At 46.7% G+C, this 24,049-nt stretch overlaps 1 protein-coding gene across 3 annotated transcripts in view; it reads right to left on the bottom strand.

Moving 5' to 3' along the window:
- The window catches only part of FTO (FTO alpha-ketoglutarate dependent dioxygenase), a 369,186-nt gene that overhangs the window by 40,192 nt on the left and 304,945 nt on the right, over positions 1 to 24,049 (bottom strand). The window lies entirely within an intron of this gene.

Genomic DNA, 24,049 nt, shown 5'->3' with positions numbered 1-24,049 from the left:
TTTTGAAACATATATGGTTGATATTCTTGCTTGGAAGATGGAAATGATGCTTCAGCCTGCAGCAGTCAAGGGTTTACAGAACTGGGGCTGCTGCTCTTCGCCTGGCCCCGGGAAGGGTGTGATGAACACAATCTGAAATCAATATCAGGGAACAGTTACTGCATCTCAATATTATTTGCCGAGATGGGCCACTGGAAGAGGGGTGGGGGAAGAAAGATATATGTCAATAGCTTTCACGAAGCACTCCACAGCCATGCACAAAGGGAGGTCAAATAACTATCAGCCGACCAATCCCCATTGTAAGTAGTAAAAATGATAAAATCAATATTATTAAATAAAAAGTTAGCACTGCTATTGAACTCTCTCATGATCTTGGCAGCGCCGGGCTGAAAATGAAGGAGGCTATTTTCCAACCTCTTTAGGGGCAAATGTTTAGGATCATAAACATTTGCAAAATGTAGGGGCAGACAGATATTTCTCACATACAAACGGAGCCATGGGGACATGTGAACAATAGGGCCAGGTAACTGTCACCTCGCTAGAAAACAATGATCCTTCCCACTCAGGTGAACAGATATTCTGAGGGCTGCTAAGGCTACATCATTTAGAGCTGGACTTGGCTCCTCTGTCCTTCAGGGTGACAGAGGTCGGGCTGGCTCGGGGCTTTCCAGGAAAAGAGAAAGGTCCTATTTGCTGTCCTTTCAAACCTTGAGATTTGGAAATGCACCAGAAAAAAAAAAAATCGTGGGAGAGAAAAGAAAGAAAAAGAAATAGAAAAGGAAAAAAGGGGGGGGGGAGAAAACAAGGGCATTTCAATAGCAGAGAATTGACCTATTCTTGTCAGCCCAGAGGACTGTGGGGAAGCTTCTCAAAGCCAAGAATGTGTTCTTTGCTGCTGGCGTTGGGTGGTTAATTGTGCAAGCTGGAGGTAGCATATAGCAGGTCTGAAAAAGATAAATTTAGACTAAAGATAGTCCAGCCAAAAATTCCTATGAAAGCAGCAAGCTCCAGTTATATCTGGAGGAGGAAGGCGGAAAAAAAAAGAAAGAAAGAAGGAAAGCTGAGTGACAGCCCATGGGCAAGGCTGCGTTTGCTGCTCTGACCTGCATTTAAACACAGAGCTGCTTAGCCTTTTGAACACCTAAAGTTGGCTCCCTTGTTTGCATTTCATAGAAACTACTATAGAAAGTAAACAAGAACCTTTGGTGAATTATTTAGCATACAAATAAACCAGCAAAGGCGGCTAAGTAGGCCTATATGAACTAACTGGATTGAAATATTCATCTGTAAATAACCCTCCAATCTGGTGCTTTCACGTACAAATACTACATGGAACATTAGACACAACTAGCTTCTAGGGATATTTAGGCTCACTAGAGAGCAATTTTTATGTCTACTGGCATCTGTGGGTAGTGATATGGACTGACTGTTAATATAACCAACATAAAATTTATGTGAACACTCACTAAAATCGCAAACCCACTGTCAGACAGCTGGTGGCTGATGCGGAGCACATGCGGATTTTATATGCACTGCGTAAACTAACCTTTGCAATAAAGATTTAGCAGGTTTATTAGTTTAGGAAATCGCTATAATTAAGGATAATTCATAATGGCCGCTTATCCACTCTCCAGCAATAGCTAGCTTAATTTAGGCTCCATTTCTTGGAGCCATAAATAAGTGAGCTGCTGTCTTCTGCACAGATGTGGCATTCAACCTGTTCGTGTTGGCTGGTTTTTGCTTGTGTTTTAATCAAAAGCATTAGTAGATAAGACTATAAAAAGCACAGGGTTTGAAATAAATTAGCAAGAAATGCATAGGCAAAGTTGGTTTTCGTTTTTTTTTTTTAACTACTTAAAAAAAAAAAAAAGTAACCTCTCCCTCCAGAGGTAAAACAATTAAAAATAAATAATCCTTTTAAATGTATTAAACGAACTTTCATTTACAAACCCAAGGAGAGGGAAAGTGACAGAGCAATAACATTAATGAAGGCCGAAGAAATATGAGTGTGACCTCTCTACAGTATCTCCATTTAACTGTGCATGTAATTAAAGCCTGACCTTTGCAAATGCAGCCCAGTCTGATGGGTGGCAGCTTCCCCTGCCATCCAAGCACACGCTTCAGGATGGGAGGTTTCTATGGCGCAGGCTCCCGCCTTCAGCGGCTGCTCTCTGTCCCCACTGACAGGGACACCTTGCCTGTTGGTCCCTAGCAACGCCTGACACTTCTTCCATACATCGGCTCCATCTTTGGGTTACAGCCTGTGCACTTTGCAAACACTCCGGGCATGAGTCAGCAAAAGGTGAGCAGTGCCTGGATGTGGGTCTAGATCTTTAGCATCTCCGCGTTGCCAACTTGGTGGGTAAGCGTGCCCTAGGTGTGGGGCCCTCTGCTACGCCCTCCCTGGTCGGGTCCTGAAGAGCCGGCCAAGGGAGACCTTCCCTTCTGGAGCTTTCCCCTGGGGCACTACAGCTTGGCTGTCATAGGAATTTGGAATCCTATAAGGGTGAGGCTCTACGGAGACTTAAAGAGTAGCTTTGTTCTTGAGATTTTTCTGGACTGTTGGAGTTAATCCTGGTGTAATGGAAGGAATGTGGGTCTAAGAGGCGGAAGGTCCGGGGTACGTCTCCCGCCTGTGTCACTCATTATCTGCTGTGTCCCCAAGAAGGCCAGTCAGCCTCCTGAAGCTTCAGCTTCCCCACTTATGAAGTGGGACATCATCACCTGTCCCACCTAGCGCACACGGGCTGCTGTAAGGACTCAGGGAAACAACGCCCAGAGTATCCCAGGACCGCAAAAGTGCTATGGTGAGTGGTGGCCCAGCCACTTGGCAGTGGGGTCTCTCCACCTCCGAGGTGCCCCACTGTAAAATCGGGCCTCTGCTATCCGCCATGTTCACTTCACCACATTAAGAGGATCAAGAGAAAGTACGTGTACAAAAGTGGTTAGTCAGCTCTAAAGAGCACGGCTGGGTAAGTTCTTTGAGCCAGGTCTTCTCCTGATCGTTTCTAAAGCTGTTTGCTGCTAGCCCATGGGTTCCAAACACACCAAGGGTCCTCACGACCACTCAGACCAGAGGCGGGCGGTGGGGAAGACTTCGAAGAGGTGGAGGTAATGCCACGTGATGATGGGCAGGATGCGAAATGGGCTGGGCACATCGATCTTTTAAAATTGTATCTTATTACCAAAACAATTTTTCCATTCCTGGGAAAGTACGAAAGCTGGCTCAGTTTTCTCTGAAGAGTTTGACCTGGGGAACAAAGGGAGAGCCAATAACCAGGTAACCCTACAGGAGAAAGTTCTCTCCCAAAGCGCTCTCACAGAGGTGGGTTTGGAGCTAAAACCGAGGGAGGGAATTAGCATCATGGGACACTTTTTTATTGACAAATGCTGGTATCCAGGGTCCTGATCGGAGTTGGCATACACACCAAACAGCAGCAGAAGCAGCCAAGGACAACAGAAAGAGTAACTGTGACAAGTGTTAGCACAAAGCTCTTGCTGGCTGGGGTGCCCCCTTGTCTGCAGTGCACCCCCCGCCCTCCACCTCATGGCCATCCCATGAGGCAGGTGGGCAGGAGCCAGACAACTTTTAGGAGAGTCTGTGCAAATCAAGTGAGGAGATGTGCTGCTGGGGCAAGGTCCCTGGCTTGCATTTCATGGCAAAGGCCCTGGGAAGGAGTGTGACCTTAGCTCCCAAGTTAATAAAACAGCCACACAGTTCTGTCAGCCTACTGAGTGCTGGGTATCCGGCACGGTTATTGGCATTCCCGTGATAGCGAGTGGCTCACTCTCTTTCTTATTCACATGCAGGCCTACAGAATCAGGTGTGCACTCGGGAGATTTCTATCCCATTACGAAAGTGATCTTGGCAAAATAAAAATCTAATGCTGGGGGTTGTAAAATCTCGCAGGATCACAGAATGAGGTAGCAAGTGGGGTCAGACAATGGGTTGGCCCTTCCCCATTCCAGCATTCAGACTGAAAGTATTAGCCCAAAATGAGGAACATATTTATCAGGAAAATCTTTTATTCTTTCAAAATAGAGTTTCCTTTAGGAGTCAAAGTTCACAGGAACATTTACCATTCTGGTGCACAAATTGACATATTTAATAAGGCTTCTGGAAATTCAGAATTTAAATCATGGTTAGAATGATAGGGTCAAAACATGTCACACTGAGCACCTAGGGTCAAAACAAAAAATGTTTTCATTATAGCTGAATTACCCAAAAACAGTCTTAGCCTCCAAAAATCATAAGCTAAAACGAAGTATCTTAAAACCAACAACCAGGCCCCAGGATTTTCTAAGAAATACAAAGTGGCAAGGGCCTGCCTAGACAGGGGAGTAAATGCCGAAGTACCTGGCCCTCAAACAGTAGTAATAGTAACAGTAGTTGTAACAGTTGGAGCTCCGCACAACCATCGGGGAGGAAATAGTGCTTCAAACACACGAGTACCCTACTGTTAAGTTCCCAGGAGCAAAATTAGCAGGGTAAGTACAATTGAGCTAGATCAAGTACATTGCCACCTATGACAAAGGCAGGTGGCCAAAGGTGACAGCACAGAATACGGTAAGAGGACTCATGGGGGGGGGGAGCTGGGTGCCGTTAAGTCCTTTTTTTTAAAAAAATCATTACATTAAAAACAGAACAAGGACTTGATAGATGATTTTCCATACCCCGCATGGAGCCAGCTTATTAATACTAACAATCCTGGCCACTGTTTTAGAAAACAGATGCTTGGATATTGGTTTGCTTCCATTCCCACCCCCTGCTAAAATGCACGGAGGACACAGGACCCCTCCTGTCTGAAACCTTTGGGTCCTCAGTACATTTACATGTATCCCCGGGGCCAAAATATCCTTGGTAGGTTAAAGAATGAAAAGAGTTTCTAAATGGCAGTGCCGCATCTTGAGGCTTCTGTCCCAACGCCTGACAGTGACCTGAAGAGCTTTTACTCTCACCGCTTACGCATATTTTCACCTCAAATCTATTCCATAACTTCCCAGGAATCTCCTAGGGCACAGCCAGGCATTCGCGACCTCAAGAATAATGAAAACAAAGCGAATTCTGCATCCTATCAACAGTGGGATTCACGACTGCGGGATGCAGGGCTGTTTGGATCTTGAGCCCAAGCGGGAGATGTAAGATCCGGCACACGGCTTGTTTTTTCTAACGCTGTCCCTCAGAATTTCTTCCATTGAAGCAAAGCAGATTCCCAACCAGAAAAAACAAACCATTCCAACATAAAAGATAAATATGCGGCCCCCTGCTTCCGCCTGCCCTTTGCCGGGTGCCTCTGACACCAGCAGCTTAGCGGTAATATTTTGCTAACTATCAAAACTTGGATTCATTTCATTTGCAGATGGGGACCCCTATTGGTATGAAAAAAATTCCAGGGAAAATGGAAACGAGGCACAGCCTTCTTAACCAAATATGCCTGAACCTACCAATAAAAAGACACAACACCCACAATCCAGTTCACCAAGAAAAGCAGAGCTGAAATCCTTTTCCCCACCTGCACCAGCACTCCCCCCCACCCCGGAAAGCCTGACCGCCCCCCCCCCAAAAACCAGGCTCTGAAGTTCACCCTCTCGCACCCCCCTCAGGGGCGTGCACGTGCACATGCACACTTTCCTCCAGCTGCCTGTGTCACCGGGGCTGCGGTCCATCTCTTTGCTGACAGATCTCCGTGTTGGGCAGGATTTCCAATCCTTCATGACTATCTATTTGTCACTGCAGGTGAGTGGTGGCACTCAGCCTGATCCCCAGCCACTTTCACAGTTACTTATCTGTCTTTATGGATTCATCCTGTGTGTCAAGCCAGCGCATAACAGCATTACTGTCAGGGTGACAAAACTGTCCCCAGAGTGCCACAAATGATTCTCTCTCCTTCTGGCTGCTAGCAGGGGAAACAGTGACACGGCCTCGCCTCCCTCATCCTTCTCTGGCTCCAGCCTGTTCAGCACCTCCTCCTGCATGGAGGGCTGGCTCATGGGAGGTTCAGGAAAGAGCAGCCTGCAGAGGCTCTAAAAATGATAAAGGAAAAAGGGGGCAGGGCCAGCATGAAGGGCAGTGTTTCTGGCAAGGCACCCAAGCTCTTGTCGCCTCCTGCACCCAAGTGTTTAACACCTATCACCGAGGAAGCCAGGGAGTGTGTCCTCCCTCCTCCTCGACTCCCAAGGCCTGTCACTTTCCCTCCCTCCCAAGCACACATCCGGTACTCAGTGAAGAGACCCAAAGGCTGCTAAGTGCCAGGCCTGTAAATCCAAACTGCGACGGGGGAGCTTTTAACGCTGTCATTTTTCGAGCAGAAATATTAACTGCAACTAATAATCAATAATGATTGTGAGGGTACACTGGGTGTGCCAAATGATTTGTAATCATTTTCACGAGCTGACGGACGGCTTAAAAAACAACAGCTCGTTTGCTTCTCTTCTGTTTTTAAATGGAGCCCCCGGTTCCATTTTCCTCCACAGGCTTCCTTCCAAATGTAATTCCGACAGCACCGTGGTGCCTGTGGCCATGTTGCTGGGGAGGAAGGTTTCTGCATTTCCTTGATTGGAATCCCACAACAGCAGGCCCAAACTAACGCATTACAGAAACACTGCATTTTTATGGCCACCAGAAACTCGCTCGAGGATCCCACGTGAGGACATGCTAGCCCTCAACCAGGTCCACAATCATTTCGCTGGGCTGCCCGGAGTGACCTTCTAATGCCACTCCACGGTTTCACAGATCCCTCCAAAACCAAGGTCAGCGGCGCACAGCTCTGTTCACCAGGGCAGCCACACCGTCTTTGGGGGCTTCAGTAAGTGTTAGAAAAACAGGTCGTCAACAAGACACTCTACTCACCGGGTGGGGTCGGGGATGAAGTCTGGTTGGAAGGCTTTGCTTTCCCTTGGAAAGGTCAACCGAAATACAAGTGCACGCGCACACAGGTCCACGTGTGCACACACACACACACACACGCACGCACACACGCTCCAGTTCAGGCGTGCCTCAAACTCCGCTTTGTTCTTATCCTGATGAGCGCTCACTGTCTGAGTTTTTTTAAATAGGTTCAATCTGATTTCTGACACTGGAAAAACAAACCTAAAAGCAATTTAGAAAACACCTGCCCGTGAAGTCAGATGGCAAAATATCTAAAGCTTCTCTCGAAATCTGTGACCTCAGAGGCTGACATGGTTTGATGGGAAATTTAATGTAATAGGCTGCGAAAGCCAAGAGGCCTGTTGTCAGCAATGAAGTCTGAAAGTTAGCAGAATTAATAACACTGTACAATGGAAGAGCCCTCAAGGGACAAGGCTGCAGAACCAGGGCAGTGGGGAAAAATGACTTTTGAAGTCATTTCACTATGACATTCTGTCATCACTGCTAAACGGAAATAAAAAATCATCCGAATCACCACATGTTTCTTTGTGTGTCCTTCCCTTATCTAATATAAAGTAATAACACCCCACCCAGGCTGGGAATGGACCCTCGAGGGATTCCGAGAGCTCCATTTTGAATCACTAAATGCAATAAGAATAAATGCAAGTGGGAGTCTGTTTAGCAGAGAGTGATGCCTGGTCTGTTGCCCATCGAAAGCCAATAAATCTCAATGCTTCAACAAGAGATGAAAATGGTTATCTCATCATTGCAGTGCCAGGGCGAAATTTTCTCTGAGCCAGAGTATTTTTATGGATGATTTATGTCCGGGAAGGCTAGTTATTTAGCAAAATGGCAGATAATGATGAATAGAAAGTAAATATGAATAGCAGCAAGGGAGTGGTGCTTTGCTGCCGCAACAGACCAAACAAAATCCCTCCATTAAGTACATGCCACAGATAATTGCCATTACACTGAAGCCAGCGTCCCTCTATGACTGGGAGTGAAATACAAATGAACCCATCTGATTTAGTAAGTGATTGCTCTTTGTTGTTCTAGAATACATGCCCCAGGGGTCTGCTAATTTTTCTTGAAAGCGTACTCGGTGTCTACAGCATAGTAGTTCCGAGCACAGGCTTTGAGCTGCCTTGATGGGTTCAAATCCCAACACAACTGCCTAGTTGTTAGGCCCTGGGTAAGTTCCTTCCCCGTCCCAAGTCTCAGTTTCCCCATCTGTACCATGAAGATGGCAGTATAGACCTCTTAGGCTGGTGGTAAGGACTGAGCAAGGGACTCTGGTATAAAGAGCTTAGCACGATTCTCGGCACGGAATGAACGCTGTGTAAGTACTCGCTATTACTATTAGGGACCAGCCACCCAGGGAACCATTGATTCCTCTTTTAATTTTCTCTACTCTTCTTCATTCATGGACTCTTTTGCGTGAGCCCAGAGTTAAGATTTGAAAAGAGGAAGAGGTCTAAGTGGAGATTTTGCAGCCTGGTTGGGTGGAGGTCAGCATTCAATCCAGCACATTTTTTTTCATCATTCCACCATCACTATCCTTAATTCTCAAGGCACACGGAACGGTCACATTATCAAGCTGGAAGAGAAATAAGGAACAAAAGAAATTATTCATGGAGTTACAATGCAAAGAAGTCTATTTTAAAAATAAACAGAACTGAATTTTTGGAGCCTCTGAATAAAAGATAAGTTGACTGCACACAGAATGTCAAAATGGAGTGGAAGGAAGGTATTTTCCCCCCCCCGAACACTTTTTTCTGTACTGAAGCGTTACACAAAGAAAAAAAAAAAACTAATTATAGTTTTAAATGTCCAAAACGCCATGTCCACCAAAAGCCCGATGCTCATTAGTACTAGTAATTAACTTTACAACTGTCAACACAAACAGCACAGAGGCTGACAGACAGAGAGTAGCTCTGAGGGTGCTAATAAATCCGGAAATAACAACTCGACACACAGATGCACAAAAGGATGCAGGTGATAAAGAAATGTTGACATCAAATCTAATTATCTTCGAAACGGCCGACTACAGCACGAGCCACAGCCACGCGCGGTTATTGCTGGTGATGAGCCCCACCGGAACGGCGCTTAACCACCGCCTCCAACCCGCGTTTACAGCCCTTGTCAGGGCTGCCGAGGACAATAACAAACAGGAAATTATAAGTGCCATGACCCCTCCAAGTCAAAAATCCAGTGATGAATATGGGCTCAGCAAGCCATGGCAGATTACCCCCTCACGAGTTCTAAAGCTGGGATGATATATGACATTTTTATCAGGCACTTTCTCAGGAATGTCACCAAGAGGGAAAATAAAGGCCCTGCGTAGAGGCGCCTAGGTGAATTATGCAACTGTAATTGCCGATCATAACCTGATATGAGTTGAAATTGCTCTGTTTTCATATTGAGATAGCATAAAATTGTCGGGAAATGCAATGGCTCCTTAATGTGGGCTAGATGAGTCTAATATTCTGATCATTTTTCACTCGGCTGCAAGGTAAATCGAGCTTCCTTAACACAGCCACTGTGGCCCAGGGCAATCGAGGGGCCCAATTTTACACTTGAATTGAGCAAATATGTGTAAACTACGATTTTTCATATTTTCTGCATGCATAAGAAGATGAAACATCTTTATCATCTGTATTGTCTGGCTGAGCTTATACAAAATATTAGTTTATCTGTCCTACTTTGGTTCATTCCATAAGCGAGACACATAGATCTGAAGGACAGGCAATATCCCCCATATATAAAACAAGTCCATCTTTTATGCAGTCTCATTTCACAAGTTCTCCTATTTAAAACAACCACCAGCACCACCAAACTCAACACGGTGGCAGCGTACAAAGGAAGGATTTTTTTTTCGAGGGGAGGACGAGGCAAATGAAGACGCCAACCACGACCAACCGTTCCGTCATTCTCCCGCTGGCGCGGAGGCTGGGGAAGAGCCCAGGAATCTCTGGTGTCTCTGCTAGACTGTCTCCCTTTTCCCACTTAAATCAGTTACACCGGCAAGGGGATGGTCTCAGCATTTTATTGCTTTCCCGTGGCGGCCTGCGGCAAACGGTAAAAGAATGTGTCGGCTTTCTTCCTCCTTGGAGTCGGCCCGAAACCCGGGAGCATCTCGACAGTATGACTGGGGCTCTCTGGTGCCCGATCCTTCTTCTTGTTCCTGAGCCCCATCCCCTTTACAAAGGGAGAGGACCCGGGCCCGGCAGAGGTGCTTCTTTGTTACCAAGTGAATTTTCCCCCTCCGTGACTTCTGCCTCTCACCCCCAGGGCCCAGGCAGCCACACAAGGCCATCCGTGTACAGGGCAAGCTCTGTGTAGCCTAGAGGATGAGGTCCTGGGATTGGGTCTCTTCATGAATCGGTCATTATAAGGGCCATTATAGCAGGGGCCCTCTGAAGGTGCGTTCCTTCCACTGTGATCTGGGACTGCCCATCGGTGTATCAGAGCTTTATTGGCTGCTGTCTTTATCTTCTTGGCCTTCATGGAAGTATTCCATGGCGAGGCCTAAGACATGACTCATCCTCTTGCCATGTTCAGCCTCAAGCTACAGTGAAACGTGCATTTATATAGCCAGCAAATGTACGAAGCATTAAAATAATCTCGTGGGGTTTTTTGTTCTTTTAGAGATGATCAAACAATTCGTTTTTAATCAAAAGACCCCAAGTTCATAGGGTTGTGAGTGACAAGAGAGGCCAGGGAGAAATAAAGCACAGTGATAGACTAGGAAGAGCCACTCTGAGTCAAATGCAGCATGGGACTCCCAGAGCCCGAGCCAAGAACTCAGGATAATCTGCCCTCTTCTCTGATGGCCCACCAGCTCCACCACGAATCAATGCTACACGAAGCGGAGCAGAACAAAGTTTACTGGAACTGTCTAAACGTCAAGGTATGGTTAGGAAGAAGTATTTTCTGTGATGTATGTGTGCTGGGAGGCCAGGGGGCTACATACGAGACGACTCTGTCCGTTTTATGGCTCCCCCCATTCCGACTCCCTCCTCTGTATGCCCACTGCACTTGCATGGATGGTGGGTCATTACTGCAAGTTCCTCAAAGGCTTCATCTGTCCTGGTATCCCCAGCATCTAGCACAACCCCTGGCAGAGCTAGCATTCAACAAATACCTACTAAGTGGATGAAGTGATGCTTCTGGCAATCAGCCACTGCATTCGTTATTCACTGCTGTGTAATACATTACCCCCCCAATTCAGGACTTACAACAATGAGCATTATTATCTAGTAGTTTCGGGGGGTCAGGAACTTGGGTGTTGGGTGGCTCTGGTTCCGGGTCTCTCACGAGGATGCGATGCGGTCATCCAAGGCTTGATTTGGGCTGGAAGACACACTTCCAAGGTCATTGGCGTGGCAGTTGGTGCTGGAGGCCTCGGTGGCTCACAACACGGCAGGTGGCTTTCCCCCAGTGAGTGGTCCGGAAAGAAAGAGAAGCAAGTAGCCGCATTGCCTCTGATGAACTAACCGTCCCCCTCGTTCTCTCCGTCAGAAGCAAGTCACCGAGTCTAGCCCGTATTGAAAGGGAGGGATTACGTAAGGCTGTGCATATCAGGATGGGCGGTCATCTCGGAGGGTGGTTACCACTGCTACACTCTAATGTAACAAATTCAACCAACACGGACTGAGTTCCGAGTAGCCGAGTCTGCACTGGGCCAGGGATACAACGGTCAGTGGAAAGCAAGGTACAAGGCCCCCAGAATTCACAGACTTTACAATCCAGCAGGGAAGCTGGGTGCTCGACAACCGGAGCATGAGAGCTGGGGGTGGGGACACAGAAGCACAAAGCACTCGGAGCTTACGACACTGCAACGGGAGCCATTGGCTGCCAGACAGAACGCTATTATACATGCTAGTATCATGTGCTAGCCATCATTTTTGGCTTTTCCCCATATAATTATACATTGTCCTGAAAATACAGTGCTCTGTTGTGACGGTGAGCCCTTTATGGGTAGTAGGCACGAATCAGAGGTGGTTATCAGCCTCCTTTCTCCAATGAGGAACTTCGGGCCACGAGGGCAAAGACTTTCTTGATGGCCACCACCGTTCTTCAGAGAGAAAAAAAGTCACAGGTGGAGACAGAAAATCTGCTTTCTGAGCCCTGGAGATACCCTTCCAATCACTAGATCATGGGAGACTGAATTATGCCCAGAGGTGATCTGAACCAAACTAAACCAAAACAAAACCTTCCTGTGTAGCTTACTGGCTATTCCGTAGTCTCCGAATTTTTTGTTTTTAAAGTAATAGAACGTATAAGTTTTTCTGTTTCTGTTTTTCTCATTTTGTTCTGTTTTTTTTTAATCCTGAGAATCGACCCCTTTCTTCCTAGGGGATCTTTATTGAATTGCAACACACTCGATATTATTAAGAATTCTGATCAGAGGTAAACATGCAAAACACTCAGCCAAGGGGATTAGGCCTCTTTGTTAGTGTTTACGTTATCTGTTTTTAATTCCTATATATCCTTCCTTTATCTCAGTGTTTCAACACTAATTGCAAAACAGCCCTCACGAACAGTAATGAGTCCCTGGACCTTTGCAGACCTCCAGACAGAGCTCAGTGGTAGATAAGGCCTCCCCTTCACAAGGCTCAGTATCTGGCTCAAGGTCTTTTACTGCTTTTCCACTTTCTTTTGCTCATCTGGCCTTCCAGGGGCTAAACCAGCTCACTAAATCACGGAGTTCAGGGTGATATCTTAGTCAGCTGAGAGTCTAAACTCAGCTGAATCTATTGAAATGGATATGCTTGCTGTGCCTGGCTCCTTCAAGATACTTCCTTACTTCAAATGGAGCAAGACTGAGCATCAGTATGCAAGAGCACCGAATCCGGCTGGTTCCGCAAGCAGGGCTTCATCAAAACTGGGCCCTGTCCCCCGGTTAATCCTAGTTCGCTGGTACAAACCGATTAAAGCTAAATTAAGCTTGTTCCATATGATTTCAAGAATCAGGCACAGCTCCATTCTCCATCTTTTCCTTCCCTGAAGGATCATGCTGAATTTGGGGTAATGTTCTCTGAGTTCTTCCCTGCGTGGGAATCACAGTCAAAGTGTCAAAGAAAGAGAATGAGCTCTTCCATCAATGGGGCTGGTTCAACTGCCACTTCTTCTTATTTTATTTAGCAAGAGAGAAGCTACATTGTCTTCTCTTTCCTTTATCCCCCATTCCCCACTCAGCCTTTTCTATGATTACAGATATCTTTTACTCTTTTTGTGTTGCCGAGTCACCTACACATTGAAATGGTACCTAGTTCATCTTCCTGTCTTGTCTCTTCCTGTATCCCCCCTTCCAGAGACTTAATTCAGAGACTGTTGCTAAGCAACGATACATCAGAGCAGCCACTCACCAATCATTAATTGTCCTCAGCACTTTAGCCTTACAAATCTGGACAGCCTGCAACAACGGCAAGGAGTTTCGGTGGCCAAAAACACACCCAGAGGTTTCTTAGCTCGGTGAGGACAGAGGCACCGATGACCAGGTGTTACCATCACGGCAGTAACAAAGACTTCCGGCCCCATACCTACCGAATCGCACCGTTATAAGACCATCGGCTTGGCACACTGCTCTCTGGTCCTGCTCGGGAAATAAACCGGAGGGACGGCTGGAAATTTCTGAACACATGCACTGATGAAAATGTGCACACCGGCATTTCACACGCATTTACCTTCCTCCCCACTGGCCACCCCATTTCTTTAGTTTCTAGTTGAATTGAGGATCTATTAGTAATCAAATTTCGGCCTCGATTTTATGGTGAGTGTAATGGAGTTAATTTCTCTAATGCTAGCAGTTCATGGAAAAGGTCTCTTGTGGCAGCGCAGGCCTGGGATCCGCAGCAGCTGTCAGAGATGCCGCTAAGGAATTCCTTATTAGCTAAGATGCAACGAGGCAGAAAACTCATTACACAGTGCTAAATATACTTAATCACATCTATTAGAGAAAAATGAACTTGATAATTACAACAAATAACTAAACTGCAGAAAGTGTTCAAGGGGAAAAAAAAAAAACAACCCACACCAGGATCTAAGCACACAGGGAATGTGAGCCGCACAAGAGTCAAGGCGAACCAGGAACGCGTGTGGCTTTGTGCGGGAGGAGAGACCGGTCTCAAGGTAGGTGGAGCTGATTTAAGTTGCCTAGAAAATGACAGATTTACATTTCAAAAGTGCCCTTGTTTATTTAGTATATGTAAAATTTTAATTAGGAAGGAATCCTCGGAGGGTAAATGCTTTGTTTGTAGACTGGTTCTGGGGGGGGACAGGTGGGGGGGTGGCAGGGCGCTGTAAGGGAGCCCACAGTAAACACTCAGTTTGACAAAGAGAGATCTAGAATAGCTCCATTACACATACGGCTTCCCTGGAGCCTGACAAATGTTGAGAGTCAAATTTGTCTTTTTCTCTAACCCAGAATTGAAGTCCCTGAGTTGGGCTGGGGGGAGGACGCTTCCCATCCCCGTCGTCTGAGGAATGTACGTGAGAAGCCCCACAGTGAATGTTGCCTACCAAGTCTTCCAGTGCCTGACCTCACCCAGGAAAAGTCACCACTGACAGAGGGGGTTCGGGGCAGTTCCGCTTCCGGTAGCGAGGCTGCAGAACCAAGTTGACTCTGAGCTGAGACCCAGCAGGAGATGATCTTTGGAAACCAGGAGCGGGGGAAACCTGATCACATTCACGGTGATGAGAGCTATCCGACTTCTGGCAGACAGAAATGGAGGGTGGATAGAGGTAAGATGTGTCAGAGGAAAGGCTGAAAGACAGGAGATGCCATCCAATCTTAGAGTTGAGGGGAGCCCCAAGAAAGTATGACAGGCAAGGGCCAAAGCAGGCCAAACCTGGAGGAGTCCTGAGTCGCTGGCAACTTCCTCTCGGCAGAGAGGAAAGATGGGCACGGTTTTTAAGCATAGAAGCGTCAGGATGGTTTCATTTCCCTCAAGTCAGCTGAAGAAAAAATATGCTGCCATTACCTTTGACCCCTGATGATGGCAGCAAGAGCTCCCCACCACCACCCCCCAACTCTAAACACTGGATGAAACAAAAGTCAAGCCTGTACATCCATAGAAATGATTGAGAAGCCCTCTCCTCTTATCATTCATATTTTAAAGGGAATGAAAACAGAAGCACTAAATGTGACTCTCCCAAAACCACCCCAGTTTCCTGGTCTACTTTCCTTACTGTTTTGGTGCAACGGCCTTTGGCATGGCTGAGGGGCATTCTTGTTTTGTCCCCAACTCAGGCTGTAACCTTGTCCCAGTTTCCCACCAGGAAACCTTCCCAGACTAAGCCCAGAAGCTTCAAGTGCAGTCCACTCTAGCCCTGGCAGTACCCTACTGCCCAAACTACCGTCAAGGCAAAGGAGCCCCTGTGCTGGGAACACCAGGGCAGGGCCCTTGCTTCTCCCCATGGGAGGTGAACACAGAAGCATGGAGCCTCAAGAGTTGCTGGCAGACATCTTGTGCCCCAGAGAGGAGAGGCTGAGGGTGGGACCAACACGAAGGAGGTAGAAGCAGCATTCGGAGCAAAAGGACACAGGTTACAGTCACCTCATTTGAACCCAAGATCAAATTGTACTAAAGCCAGATATTCTTGTCCTTTTCAAACACATGAGCCAATAATAAGTCATCTTCCCCACTAGTATCCCCCACCTCCCAGCCAGGCTCTTTCCCCCACCTTCAACTGAAGGAATCCTAATAACGGAGCACCAAACGTCCCCTATCGACCACGATGCTCCACAGGGACTCAGCCTGCCCCCGAAGAGCCATGTGACTTAAGAGGACATGTTAAGCCAGGTGACTGCTGATGGTGCTTAGAGCCTGCGTCCTGCGGTCTGGATGCCCCAGGAATGGGCATTTCAGAACCCGGGCCACGGCAGGCGGCTCACCGGGCACTGGCTCTGAGAGCTGCTGGGCCCAGAGATCAGAGGACGAGGGCGTATCAGCCCAAACCAGCCATCCAGCTGCACTGTGTTTCATCACGTATCATTTTTTACTGAAAAGAAAACCATACAAATTTAATCAGCTCTTCATATGGAAATATTTAACTTTTTTCCCCTGGAGTTGTTTGATATTATTGTTTTAAGAGTCGGGATTAAAAAAAAAAAAAGTCAAGATGTGTGATAGTGGTGGACACAGAAAAGCATCCATTTCTGGCAAGAATGCAAGTCTCATTTCCAGTAGACTCAAGTCTTAAATGCACTGGCGTCTCCGTCAATTGCCTGGCTCAATGAAGAACATATTACATGCCCATAACCATGAAGTATAAGACAAGAATGATTCATCCTGCACGGCCCTCACCCGCCGTCAAGGCAGAGCGCTATTATTGGTGAGAATCATACGATCTCAGAAAAGCTCCTGTTGCCCACAGGGTTAGGGAGTGTTTTGCTTTGGCGTCCACATCTCTGAGGCTTCCATTTTGCTCCTCTGCCCTTCAAAGATGTTATCAAACAGCCCTGTTCCAGAGCTTTTAATCTCTGAAAACCTATAATATGGAACTCTCTTACACACACACCTATTAAAGAACTATGTTCTCTCTCAGTAGTCATAAAGTGTAAAACACCTCTTAAAAGAGACTTCCTTTGTTTCCCAGCCAAGGGCACATGAGACGAAAGAGGCTGCCTTTTAAATATAATTTTAAAACACTGTATTAAATAAAATGAAGTATTGATATACAAAGCGATTTAAAAATGAGGGCTGCTTTTGAGATCATGGGCGTTTTTAAGTGCAAAAGTGATGTAAGCTGTCGGCCAAAGCCAAGAATTTTCCGTCTCAGAAATGGGTCATCAGAAACTTGGGGGTGGGGGGCAGGTAGTGAGGAAAACATCGTGCCTTGTCACCAGCTGCACTGGGAAGACACGCACGCGTGAAGACCACACATCGCTGGCACCATTGGTGAGAAGGGCAGGTCCACTGCAAAGGCCGGCCCAACCCGTGCCAGGACAAGTGTCTGAACTGTCCTGAACTGCCCCAAACCACGGTCTCGAATCCTTACAGACTTCCAACCTGAGTTACTAATAAAGCAATAACGTGTGTTGGCTGTGCCGCCATTAGACACAATCTGCAACCAGATGAATGTTCTCGGCGCTACTTGGCTTTATGGTGGGAGAATGTGTCTATTTACTCAATGCCACGGTGTCTGCCAGGTGGCCACGGTTGGTCTGGCAGGCTCCCGAAGACCTCTTCTGGACTTCACCATGTTAGCAACACTTACCTGTCCCCTTGAAGGGGGAGAAATGGTGGAAACTGTTAGCAATTCAGAAGTTCCCGAGAGGAGGGCTTTCTGGAACCCAAAGCACAGACAACTTTATGTTGATGATATGGATAATGCTTTTTTTGAGAGGAAAAAGAAATCCCATTTCTATTATGCAATCAGGAAATTGAAGATGTCTATCTCCAGATAACCAAGTGTTTGCGGTACGATTTCAGTTGGAAACTTGCACAGAGAATGTTTTCCTACTGTCGGTTCTGGTGTTTCTGTCACTTCACATTGACTTTTTTTGCTCTCTGTAGCAAATAAATCAGAAAGTTAATAGTTCTGTTGATTTGTTGGAGCTTTTTTTCCCCCCTTCTAAAAAAATAAAGAAAAGAAAAGAATAGCTTTAAAGGGGGAAAAGCTGATCCCAGCGTGTTAACAACTCCATCGCGGTTTCAGGCTGTGGTCATGCCAACTGTCTAGTAAAAAGAGAAATTCCACTGTAGCAGAAGTAATAAAATCTTCTTTTAAAGCACAAATACCATGCGGGGAGGAAACGTAAACCCTTGCTTTGGGACAAGGAAGGTGGGGGGTGGTATGAAGTAAAATATGGACTGGAACACAGGGGATTTGCGGTGACCACACTGCTCTGGATAATCTTTCACCAAAAGCAGCTGTTTCCATGACCCAGAACCTTCTTTTTCTCTTAATCCGTCACCTAAAGAATTTTAGAAAGATGTAAGCTATTATCTGAGGCTATCTTCATTGTTATTCATAAGGCAAAATATTTATCACCCACTGTTCTTTCCAAGCAGCTCATCTCTGAGCTGGACCGTCAGATGACTCCCGTCAGCGGAGCAACATGCTCGTAGCAAGCCGAGTGTGGCTGCCTTGGGAGGGAGACAGGTAGACGGGGACAGCAAACTTCCGTTCGTGGTCATCCTCCCCAACACGCCGTTGTCCGTCCCCAACCAGAGAGCTGGGCATGTAACATCGGAGTCCTCTATCTGAATTTTTAGGTCTCATAATTGACAAATAATGGACTTTCCTTAAAATCAGGGTCAAAGCTCCCCAAATTACCACCCTTGGTGATGAACACACTGGGCCAACTGTTCCCCAGGCAGCCGGGAGGAATCCTGTCTGCCCCGCAGGCCCCACTCGTTGGCTCCAACAAAAGGCAGCAGTTGAATGTGGAGAAAAAGTCAAGTGAAAGGAGCGAGGATCCTGTGACAGGAGGCATTCACCAGGCAGATTGTTTTCACACAATCACTCAATATCTCTGATGATGGCCAGACTTGGAAGGGGGATCCGTTTGCCAGGTATCGCTTCGACGTGGAGAGCCCGCAAGCTGGATGCAGAAGGCAAAGCCAAATTCCTGTTTCCTAATTCAGGTTGTCCGTTAAAAAGCCCACATCCTTGCTGCACAGCAGAACCCTGGGAAAAAGAGCGGGCCGACTCACAGGGCGCAGGGCCCCAGGGCCAGGCTATCTCGCAGTTTCTATGGCCTGATTGGCCCTCCCTCTTCCCTTTTCCTCAAATTCGGCCTCAGGGGAAGGAGGGGTGGCTCCCGAGAAGGTAAAATGCAGTAGCCGTGGCCAGCCCCCGGGCCCCCACCTGAACACTTTAATGAATCAAATGCAAAGACACAAAGAATTGTATTTCATTTCGTCGGGCTTTACGTCGAGCCCGCCCACCGCACAGGCTGTGCGGAAACAGTACAATTTTCCCCCCGCAGCACACTTTGGATTTAATTGTATTCCTAATTGAAAATGAAAATTAATTTGCTTTTGATCAATTCCAGGTGGTAGATCCGGCTGAAATGGGAGCAGCGCCTTTTTTTTCTTTCTTTCTCTCGGAGTGACCACACGCACGTGCCCATAAACACCAGCGGGCGTCACTGGTGTAAACAGGCCGCTGTTCCTTCTTGCGCCAGGGCCCCCGGTGTCCTTCTTCCCCTTGCTGATTGGCACCGTTCGATTTTTAATAAAAGATTGACCAAAGTGACGATGCTGGTGGAAACAGGCCGCTGACAGCCTCGCCGGGTTCGGCGCGTAATGAAGGCTGTGCAGCTACAGATGTCGAACAATGGGGGCTTACATGGAGATGTACGCGGGGGTCACAAATATCCCCGCATCTGGTTTCTTTATCTAAGTACCTTTCTTACGGTTTGGCTCTTAATTTTTTACAGTTGACAGCAGTGTTATTTGAGCCAGTCAGTGGCATCTGGCTGCTGGAGGGGGAAAAAAAAAAAGAAAGAGAAAGAAAGAAAGAGGAAAAAAAAAAAATCTCCATGCACTTTAATTAATTGTGGAGAAATTACATGGTCCTCCAACCGTGTAGTTTGTCATCAGTGCACATTACAGATTTATATTAGATGTTTCTCCACAGTGTCAGGAATAATTAAAAGGGGGTAGGAAATGATGCCAACCAGCAATGCCTTACACCAGTGGTGAAAGTTTTATATTTATTACAGCCAAACAATTTTAGAAGAAGATGTCAACTCCGAGGTTGACTGTGCGCGGAATACATATGAGGCTGGGGGCAAAGCCAATGCCGCTGGAGTAATGAGAGGGGGCTAATGCTGAATCCCGCAGGCCGACGAGAATCGGTACGGCGTGCCACAGTTATTAATGACGCGGCATCCCCTTTTCTCAGAAAAACATTCGCCCAAAACAATAAGTAACATATGCCTTTTTCTTCTTCCTGAAACGATCTTCATCCAATTGCTCTTTCTGATCCTAATAAGAACAGAAGTGCCAACTGTAGGCAAGTCACTTGTTTTGCTCAATTAATTTGTGTCACACTACGGCTTGGGCAGCATGGGTGGAGTCCTGTACTAAAGAGGTTTCAAAATGACTTCTGCTTTCACTGAGCCCATGACTGCAGCATCCCTGCCAGGCCCCCTTCACGGAGGCCGCCAGGCCCAGCCAACAGCCAACAGGAGTGGGAACCGCCATCCTGTACCCGCATCAGCTGAGAAACTCCGATCTCGGTCATTCCTGGTACCACTGAGCAAACCTGGAACTTAGTCCTTTATCTTTTTCCGAGGTCAGAGCCAAGAACTACATTTAGAAACCAAAGGTCACCAAAAAAGCAGATAAACGTCAAAGGGAACAGTCATCTGGAGGACATCAATCTTCTGATTCCTTTCTTGCAAGAAACCAGATTTCCTTGTGTATCACCAGCACATCGGGCAGCACATTTCAGGGGGATTATTAGACGCCCTCCACCTTCATCATGCATCTTGCAGGAGAGCCAGTGCATGTGATAATCCCCTAATATGCCATGCCTGTCACTTCCTATTTATTAGCTTCTGGCCCTGGATATTTTCATAATTTCCATTTAGCTGGTGTGGCCCCAGAAGTGGAGACATCCTGGGAGTCACAGTCTCAGGACAGCCTTACCTTTGACCCTGTGGACTCACAGAAGACCAGGGCACCAAAAAGTGATTCTCTCCTGAGGGTCTGTGGTCTACGCAGTGGGAATCCTCCTCCCTTAGACCTTCACAAGACGTGGAAAAAAGCAATGGAAGCTTTTCATAGTGACACAGGTCTCAGGGAATTGGCGGGGTGGGGGGTGGGGGGCGTCTAACAGGGGGAGAATTCGCTTCAAATTTAGCAGGATTTTTCTACAATAAAGAAGTAATACCCTCAATTATATTAAACACTTTAATGATGACAATATCCTTAAATTGCAGTGCTTTAAAATGTTTAAAGCGCTTTTATAAATATTACTTCATTTTACTAATATTTGTGGAACTCAATGGAGAGGCATATAAAGAGAAGTAATCGCAGCACTTTTCTTCTTTAGAACGAAATAAAACAGCCACCTCAGGCACGTTTTCCCTCTGTGGACGGCTTAGAACAGTCAGTGTTCAGCTTTCTAAAGTATTCTTCGTAGTTCAAATACAATCTAAGCATCTTCCTGTGGCCCTGCCTTCCTTCTGACTATTCCTACCTCCTCCACTCCCCCTTGAACGCTGCTCCACGTACTTCCTGTTCCTCCAAGGGGTCAAGCCCTTTCCCACCTCTGGGACTTTGCACTTGCTGTCCCTGTGGTCAGGAAAGCTAATTCCGTGTCTTCACAGGGCTGTCTCCCTCTTGGATTTCAGATCTCAGCTTCAATGTCACCTCTCAGAGACACCTTCTCTCAAATCCCTAACCACTACTCACGCTTCTACCCATTTCCTCATTCGCTTTCTGAAATGATCTTCTTTACGTGTTTATTTAACAGGGGACCCCCGCCTTGGAATGTAAACTCCAAGAGAACCTGAAATACTACAGGTTCAGGGCAGACTTCTCTGGATGCCAAAACAGATCTACAATTAGTTTCAAATAATCAATGTGTCAACTGTTTCTTTAATTCAGTAGAAAGTCTTTAACTTGGTTCGTGTAACTGAGATTTTTACCACATAAATGAGTTTTCTTCATCCCATTCAGATTTCAAAGCCAAGGATGGAACCTCTCCTTTGGAGTGGGCCTAAGGAAATTAACCACATTTGAAGAGATGTTGTTGACTCACAGTTGTTATTATTGGGAAGAAAAGAATATTAATAAAAGGTCGAGCCACTGCATCTCGAGTCCCTAACAGGATTATTTTAAAGTCGATTATGTCACCGTTAGCATTAAAGTGGTTTGCTCGCTAGGTGTGAACTCTGCTCTGAACTGAGGTTTGCCCAGGTTCCTCCAAACCCCTGCTGCATGCAGCTGCAGAGCTGCACCTGTGTACAACTGAGGCCCAGGGAGGAATCGCTGGCTCCCATCACTCCGGCACCGACCAGCAGGTGCCCATGGCAATCCTGCACAATGGGGACTGGCCCAGGTCAGAAAAAAGAAAGTTCAAGTGAGAACAGAGTGGAATTCAATACAGAAAATAAAGTCCTCCAGGCAGTGAGAGGCCTACTAGGTGACTCAAGACATGATGGAAATCTCTGGAGAGGTAACGATTAGGATAAACCCTGGCTAATCCTGCAGAGAGAGGTAAAAACGCTACCTTACGCCGTCCCCATGTTTCTGGCCCCATCTCGGCCTAGTTTTCTTCCTTCTCTTCCACCCCTCTCTGTCAGCTGGGAAACAAAGAGTCTTGCGTTTGGTAAAGCCAAGGCGCCTCTGAGGTTGCTCCTGACAACGTGTCCTCCTCGCCAAGTTCACTAAGCGTTGCCTTCATTAAGCCCCAGGGGCACTGTGCTCGGCTCCATGGTGTACAGGAAGCTGGAGAGAGCAGGTTCCCAGGGTCGGGGAGCGCACGGTTTAAAGGCACCTGACAGGTGGGGCACGTGTAGTGTGTCAGCTCGGCTCGAATCCCTTCCCTCTGCTTCTCATCCTCCTTGAAAACCCAGCTTGCCCTTTTCAAGTAGAAGGAGCAGGGCAGCCAGAAGGCCCCCCTTTTCACGGTGGGCCCTCCTGCTCTCACAGCCCTGCTGGCTGCTCTTGTCCCTGACTGCTATGAGGGCAGATTAGAAATCCGATGGTGTCAAAGAGACAGGATTTTCTCCCCTGGTTCTGTGGTCCGAAGTAAACAGTGAAATTTGGAGAAGGGGGGGGCTCCTGGGTGGGACAGGCACATTCCAAGTTGAGAGCCATCTTGGTGCATCTGGTATGGCCACGGAAAGAACTTCGCTGGGTGTCATCTACCTTGTTTTAACCAAGTTGTGCCTCTACAGACCTGAAAGGTTCTAGGCTTCTGCCACCTCTTCTGAAGCCCACTGGTATCAAGTCACATGATGTGATGCTCTTCCCAACTCCTAGATCCTGCTTCTGTTTGCACTTGAGAACATGGTAACCTCTGTCTCTGTGGGTCATTTCTTCTGGGGCCAAGCCTCCGCTCAGACCCTACTTCAATGTGGCGGTAGCCATAGCTACGAGGGTTTCATTCTTAATGTGTTCACTCCTGGAATAAAAGTTCCAGGTATGCCCCAAATATATGTGCCTTACACTGCTAAGAGTTCACTTCCATGAGCAAGAACATCGGGCATACAGGTTCAAGGAGCTCTAGGATGAGGAGAAGCAGAGGAGGATGTATTCTTATTAAATGTGCTCCTTAAAACTAAGAATAATTTGATGGCAGTATTAAGGGAATTTAGTTATATATAATACCACCAGTCTAACACACCTACTTGACATCCACATGCCTACATAATTTTTATTTATTTTTAAATCTCGGGGCTACCTAACCATGACTTTGCCGTTTTCACGTGATGGTACATCAGAAGCACTTCCCCACGTATTTCTAGGCTGTCTTCAAAAACATTACCTGTGTTTTTCTAGAGTAGAGGTGTCTATACAATGTAAAACCATCTATTTATGTGAGGGACTATAAATACAAATTCCTTGTTATTCAAACACTTCTAGGCAATCACAAAAAATAACATCTGAAATATGCACGAGCTGTGATATGGCAGAAGAAAACCGAAAGAGAAGCACTGGAAGCTCTGACCTAAAAGCATGAGCACGGGACGCTGTTAACTCACTTAAGAACCTCTGGAAAATTAATCACTTTCCCTTTGCCTTAGTTTCCTTAATGGGACACAGAGGGTAGGGCTGGGTGAACTTTAAAATCCTTTCCTGCTCTAAAATTTTATGTTCGTTCCTTAAAGCAGCTTTATTCTGAGGAATACGAAGAACCACTAGTACTTTACTTACTCCTTAAAGGAGTGGTACTGTAGAAAAATACACGGTTGAGTCCCTCGTTCCCCCTTTCTGGGAACCAACCTCTCCAACATGCACGGCTTCAGTGGCAGGTTCCTGGCAGCCATGTTTGTTCTGTGGGGCCTCACCCCCTAGCCAGAGGCGATCGCCCCGGAAGTGGTAGCCATTTTTCAGCCGTGTGGACCAAAGATACAGAATTTGGTACACTGAAAGAGGAAAGCAAGCAGACATGCAGGGAGATGCAGAAATCAAAGAGGTACGACCTCCCAAACTATTCCTAAGATCAGGCTGGAGATATCCTGTATCCATAACAGAGTTCTACCAAAAC

The sequence above is a fragment of the Ursus americanus genome, chromosome 21, assembly GCF_024610735.1.
Source record: "Ursus americanus isolate L20-20 chromosome 21, mUrsAme1.1.p, whole genome shotgun sequence".
NCBI lineage: Eukaryota > Metazoa > Chordata > Mammalia > Carnivora > Ursidae > Ursus > Ursus americanus.
This window is presented reverse-complemented; position numbering and strand designations above follow the sequence as displayed.